Below are 7,380 nucleotides of genomic sequence, written 5' to 3'. Positions count from 1 at the left end.
ATTTTCTTTAAAAATTCTAAATAAATCTTGAGTCCCAGAGAAATTACTTGGATAGACTAACAGACTGTGATGGTCTCACTTATGACTATGGGGTAAGCAGAGGTAATGGGTAATAAAACAAAAATGATTTTGTTTTGGAAAGATTAAATTTGAGATTGTCCTTAAAGAATCCAAGTAGAATGTAGCAAATGCAATTCTATATACTGTAAGTGTGAGGTTTAGAAGAGAAATTATGTTAGAGATTAACATTTTGTGGTCATCCTTTCAGAAGCAGTATATAAAACTGGACATGAATGAGATAACTAAGGGATTCCATTACAGAGAAAAATCAGAACTGAATTACACACTGGACAATTCAGCATTTTGTGGTTGGGAAAAGTAGAAAAAGCTAGCAAAGGATAATGAGAAGTAAGAAGAAAACTAGGAGAGTATGAGATTTCAATGTAATTCCTACTTCAATACTATACTTTTTTTGGAGCTTTTCTTTCTGTACATAATAAAATGGATAACTCTTCTTTCTCCATCTCTCTCTCTCTCTCTGTCACATCCTTCCACCATATGTGTCTATGTATGTGAGTATGTCTGTGCATGCAATCAATGTAGATGTTAATGTGTCACAATCAAAAATGTTTTATAACCACTCTACAATGCTTACTTGCTAAATCTTGCATAATTTCTCTGTTCGCATGGGAACTTTTATAACAGTCTCTAAATGAGTTGAATATATTCTTCTTTTATTACTTTATGCTCAATTTTCCCCTCACTAGATACTGGAGTAAATGAACACTGTTGGATAATCTTGATACATCTCTCCATTTTCATTTCATACATAAGCATGCACCTAACTAGAAGATTATTTTTATTGTTTTTTCTTCATTTGTTTATGCCACAGGGCAATCTCCTTCAAAGTATACTTGCTTTTCCTTTTTTGTATCATGGCATAAATGTCAAATGTTCTTGCTACTTGTGTCTAAGTTGATTATGTCTTTCAGAAAAGACATTTTAAGTATTAAGTTCATTTGAATTTATTTTATACAACAAGCATGCTATTGTGTCTTTAGAAATAGAAAAACTATATTCATATTCTATGTATTAATATATCACTGTTTTCCAAGATTGATCATTTGGGCATAGTTTGCAATAGATACAATATTCAAGATCCCTTAAAAATAATGTGAGTCTTCACAAATTATGCCATATCCACACCAACTAATATTCTCCAATCATTGATGCTTATCAAAGGACATCATGAAATTGATTTTAGGAAAAATCCACAACAGAAAATATATGTCTTAAGGAAGAAAATTATCTTGTGACAATTTCTTTGAAGCACCTTAAAAATCTTGCTCCAAAGAAAACATGACTTTTATTACTAATTTTATATGAGTACTGTATGAGTATATTAATTATGTTATATTATTGCATGTATTGTAATATATTGCATGTATTATATATAATATGTATTGTATAACATGTATAATATGTATGCATGCATTATAATATACATGCATTTAATCATATAATTATTAATTGTAACTATAAAACTATGGCTTATAAGTAAGATCAAATTAAATTTTTCATTAGAAAATTTGTGTTTATTTGCATAATTCCATTTTTTAAAAATATTTTATTTATTTATTTGTCAGAGAGAGAGTGAGAGCGAGCACAGGCAGAGTGGAAGGCAGAGTCAGAGAAAGAAGCAGGCCCCCCGCGGAGCAAGGAGCCCGACGCGGGACTCGATCCCAGGACGCCGGGATCATGACCTGAGCCGAAGGCAGCTGCCCAACCAACTGAGCCACCCAGGCGTCCCCATAATTCCATTTTTAATTGTAATTTATATACCTATAGGTTTCTCCTTTATATATTTAATGCTGAAATATTTTATTTATTTATTTATTTATTTATTAAGATTTTATTTATTTATTTGACAGAGAGAGAGAGAGATCACAAGCAGGCAGAGAGGCAGGCAGAGAGAGAGGAGGAAGCAAGCTCCCCACTGAGCAGAGAGCCTGATGCTGGGCTCAATCCCAGGACCCTAACATCATGACCTAAGCCGAAGGCAAAGGCTTAACCCACTGAGCCACTCAGGTGCCCCTTGAAATAATTTACATAGATGGTAGTTTAGTATTACATGGAAATGAAGGTGAACATTCACTAAGATTAGCAATCAGGATTCCTAGTTTTTTTGTAGCCATAAATGCTTCTATTTGTATGTCTACATTTTTACATAATATTATATCATATAATTTCAGAGGGTATTTTGGGGAGTGGGAGCAGGAACACATTAGTTAAAATGAGTCTAAATATATAGATACTTTATTTTTTTATAAAATTGACAGTCATTGAATATATATTACATGTAAACAACAGTATCTTCTATATGAATATGAATAAAACATGGTCTCCGAGTTCAAGAACATCAAAAGTAGGGGAATAATCAATGTATGTAACTAATCACATCTCATAGGTATTAGGCCTATGCCAGTGATACCGACAGAGGCAAAAATAATTAGTTCTTTCTTTGACATTTGGAATGGATTCCAAGAAAAGGCAGGTCATAAAAATGAGTGTCATTTCACTAGTTTGAAAGAGACAGAAGGAAAATGTGAAAGACCATGAGTCAAAGCAGTTTATTATACAAATAAACAGAGACAATGTTTTCTTTATATTTTCATCATTATGGACTAATATAGTTTGGAGGCATTAAACAAGTATTAAATAGAAGTTGAATGTTATTAAGTTTGCAGGCTCACTAAGACAGAAATAGAAGGAAAACATTAGGAGGGGAGTTGGTAGAATGAATGTTGAAATGACATAAGACTTAAAGTAAATTAGGGAGAGGATTTTATTGTTATTAAACTCCATTATGGGACTCCTGGATGGCTCAGTTCTTAAGCATCTGCCTTAGGCTCAGGTCATGATCCCAGTGTCCTAGAATGGAGCCTGACATGTGGCTCACTGCTCATCCCGGAGCCCAATTCTCCCACTCCCTCTGCCTGCCACTCCTCTGCTGTGTTCACTCTCTCTCTGTCAAATAAATACATAAAAACTCTTAAAAAAAAAAAAAAAACTTAAAAAAAATACAGACTCTTTCCTGTAGGCAATGTGAAGTTTTAAATGGTTTTGAAACTGGAAAGTTTTAAACTGTGCTTTACAATATTGCAATCAATAAAATATTTAGAAAAAAACAAGTGACAACATGGGTTGCAAAAAAAAAGCAAGGACTGTATGTGTAAAAGAGACTATTAGAACCTCCAGTGTGAAAATAGGAAAGAGTAGATAGGAGGAAGGTGGAGAAGAATAGAGTCAGTAGATGTATTTTGAGAGAAAATCAACAGATTTTTGTCTAAAACATTGAGTTCCTTTAATTTAACAAACACTTTATTAATCTTTATAATATGCAAGAAAATACAATCTACAGCAAATGGATAAGATTCAACCACTATTCTTAAGGAACTAAAAATCTATTAAAAATTATGAGTCATCATTTATTCTTCTCGTACCCACTTAAGCCCCCATGTTGATTGGGAGGGAGACAAACCATAAGTGACTCAATCTCACAAAACAAACTGAGGGTTGCTGGGGGGAGGGGGTTTGGGAGAAGGGGGTGGGATTATGGACATTGGGGAGGGTATGTGCTTTGGTGAGTGCTGTGAAGTGTGTAAACCTGGTGATTCACAGACCTGTACCCCTGGGGATAAAAATATGTTTATTAAAAATAAAAAATTAAATTAAAAAAAATTATGAATCATCAGTTGGTTAAGCATCTACCTTCAGCTCAGGTCATGATCCCAGGGTCTTGGGATCCAGCCCCGAGTTGGGTTCCCTGCTCAGTGGGGAATCTGCTTCACCCTCCCTCTCTACCCCTCTGCCCCACTCATGTTCTCTGTCTCTACTCTCTCTCTTATGCTCTCTCAAATAAATAAATAAATTTTTTAAAAAATTATGAGCCAGAAATCTCAAATTATATTCTAAATTGACTTCAGTCAGCTATATTCCAATTAAGGCATTTCTATTTTGAGGCCTTTTAGAATGCATATTCTTCTTTTAATTATATTTCCATTACATACCTGGTCCTTAAATTATATCTATAATCCTTTAAAAATGCAGGAGCATAATAATTAATACTGCCTTGTTCTTATAGCATATAAAGTAACATACCATAAAATGTCATGCATATCCATAAAGTAATAGAAAATATAATTAGGGGCACCTGGGTGGCTCAGTAGGTTAAAGCTTCTGCCTTCAGCTCAGGTCATGATCTCAGGGTCCTGGGATGAAGCCTGGCATCAGGCTCTCTGCTCAGTGGGGAGCCTGCTTCCCCTCTCTTTCTGCCTGCCTCTCTGCCTACTTGTGATCTCTGTCAAATTAAAAAAAAAAAGAAGTCTAAAAAAGGAAATACATGCTTTTTCGCAACGGGTTTGCCGCCAGAACACAGGTGTCGTGAAAACCACCGCTCATCCTAAACCAGAATGGGGAAGGAAAAGACTCATATCAACATTGTTGTCATCGGACACGTAGATTCGGGCAAGTCTACCACTACTGGTCATCTGATCTACAAATGTGGTGGGATCGACAAAAGAACTATCGAAAAATTCGAGAAGGAGGCTGCTGAGATGGGAAAAGGCTCCTTCAAGTATGCCTGGGTCTTGGATAAACTGAAAGCTGAACGTGAACGTGGTATCACCATTGATATCTCCCTGTGGAAATTCGAGACCAGCAAGTATTACGTGACCATCATTGATGCTCCAGGACACAGAGACTTTATCAAAAACATGATTACAGGCACATCCCAGGCTGACTGTGCTGTCCTGATTGTTGCTGCTGGTGTTGGTGAATTTGAAGCCGGTATCTCCAAGAACGGGCAGACCCGTGAGCATGCCCTTCTGGCTTACACACTGGGTGTAAAACAACTAATTGTTGGTGTTAACAAAATGGATTCCACTGAGCCACCCTACAGCCAGAAGAGATACGAGGAAATCGTTAAGGAAGTCAGCACCTACATTAAGAAAATTGGCTACAACCCCGACACAGTAGCATTTGTGCCAATTTCTGGTTGGAATGGTGACAACATGCTGGAGCCAAGTGCTAATATGCCTTGGTTCAAGGGATGGAAAGTCACCCGTAAAGATGGGAATGCCAGTGGAACCACACTGCTTGAAGCTCTGGATTGCATTCTGCCACCAACTCGTCCAACTGACAAGCCCTTGCGTCTGCCTCTCCAGGATGTCTACAAAATTGGTGGTATTGGTACTGTCCCTGTGGGCCGAGTGGAGACTGGTGTTCTTAAGCCTGGCATGGTGGTCACTTTTGCTCCAGTCAACGTTACAACTGAAGTCAAGTCTGTTGAAATGCACCATGAAGCTTTGAGTGAAGCTCTTCCTGGGGACAATGTGGGCTTCAATGTCAAGAACGTATCTGTCAAAGATGTTCGTCGTGGCAATGTGGCTGGCGACAGCAAAAATGACCCACCAATGGAAGCAGCTGGCTTCACAGCTCAGGTGATTATCCTGAACCATCCAGGCCAAATTAGTGCTGGATATGCACCTGTGCTGGATTGTCACACAGCTCACATTGCTTGCAAGTTTGCTGAGCTGAAGGAGAAGATAGATCGTCATTCTGGAAAAAAGCTGGAAGATGGTCCCAAGTTCTTGAAATCTGGTGACGCTGCCATTGTTGATATGGTTCCTGGCAAGCCTATGTGTGTTGAGAGCTTCTCTGACTATCCTCCTCTGGGCCGTTTCGCTGTTCGTGACATGAGACAGACGGTTGCTGTGGGTGTCATCAAAGCAGAGGACAAGAAGGCAGCTGGAGCTGGCAAGGTCACCAAGTCTGCCCAGAAAGCTCAGAAGGCTAAATGAATATTATCCCCAATACCTGCCACCCCAGTCTTAATCAGTGGTGGAAGAACGGTCTCAGAACTGTTTGTGTCAATTGGCCATTTAAGTTTAATAGTAAAAGACTGGTTAATGATAACAATGCATCGTAAAACCTTCAGAAGGAAAGGAGAATGTTTTGTGGACCATTTGTTTTTTTGTGTGTGTGTGGCAGTTTTAAGTTATTAGTTTTTAAAATCAGTACTTTTTAATGGAAACAACTTGACCAAAAATCTGTCACAGAATTTTGAGACCCATTAAAACAAAAGTTTAATGAGAAAAAAAAAAAAAAAAAAGGAAATACATAATTAGTCCAATTGTGCAAGAGAAACAAATCAGGTAATGGTTTTTGAGGGTTTTTCTTCTTTATGCCCACTTTAGTGAATACTCTTGTTATTTTTAAACACCATATATGAATGGTATCACTTACACTTACACTTGCACTTACATGCAAGAGGTTAGAATATTTGAAAAATGTTTGTGTGTATATGTATATATAGTGGAGATTATATATATATTTCTAATATAAAACATGTCTGTATACCAAAATATAAGATGCTACTTTTTATTATTTTGGATTTTAGTAAATCCAAACAAATGTGAATTTACAATATGAAAACTGGAGAATTTTTAGTTTTTTTGATAATTTATATTCAGATAATTATCTATGTAAACCACAGCTTTCTATAATGAATAATGCTTTGGCATTTCTACCATTTAAACACATGCTAGTTATTTGTTGGTTCTAGAATAGGCTCTTTACAAGTCTTTCTCAGGACCTGTTGTTTTATGAGTAGGGAAAAGACATTAAAATCTGATTTTATGGAAATTTGATTTTTAGACTCCTATTGTATATCACCTAAATCATATATATATATATATATATATATATATATGACATTAAAATAATGAACTTCTTGATATTCTCTTCTACACAACATTGTCAGTGACTTTTGTCTTTCTTTCTAAGGATTTGCATTGTAATGATTCTATAAATCTTTCTTAACTCCTGCAAGGATGGTTGATCTTTAGAATGCCATTGAAAATGAACTTGTGGGACAGGTAATTCCTATGTGGCAAACCTATTTGCACACTGCCATCAGCATGCAATGACAAGATATAAAAACTGTCAGAGCAATTCATGTGAAGAACATCACACCAAATAACATCATAGAGGACCCATGTAACCAATAACACATTTTTCCTGATCTCTTTTATGCTATACATGTAATAAATTATTCACCTGATTGAATACTATAAAATTTACATTTTATTCAAACCATGCCATGTGTTCTTCTAAACAACACACACACACACACCCCACGAAGTTTCTAGTACATTAAGCTCTAGTAAGAAGAAATATGAGACACAGGCAGAACCAGAGACTCCCCAATAGAGGCAAACCTTTATTAACCCATGGCACCACTGTAGTTCTAGCCAGCAATTCCACAAACACTTAAATCTAAATTAGTTAATGGTCCTTGCAAACAGCCTGCAGTTCTAG

General features: G+C 36.4%; 1 pseudogene across 1 annotated transcript; it reads left to right on the top strand.

Moving 5' to 3' along the window:
• The first annotated feature begins 4,397 nt into the window (after positions 1–4,397).
• LOC309868419 (elongation factor 1-alpha 1 pseudogene) lies at positions 4,398–5,976 on the top strand (annotated as a pseudogene). Its single transcript has one exon. The product of its transcript is annotated as an elongation factor 1-alpha 1 pseudogene (transcript).
• Positions 5,977–7,380: the final 1,404 nt, after the last annotated feature.

Source organism: Mustela nivalis (assembly GCF_964662115.1).
Source record: "Mustela nivalis genome assembly, chromosome: 1".
Lineage (NCBI taxonomy): Eukaryota > Metazoa > Chordata > Mammalia > Carnivora > Mustelidae > Mustela > Mustela nivalis.
Note: the sequence above shows the minus strand (reverse complement) of the source record. Positions and strands in the feature narration are given on the sequence as shown.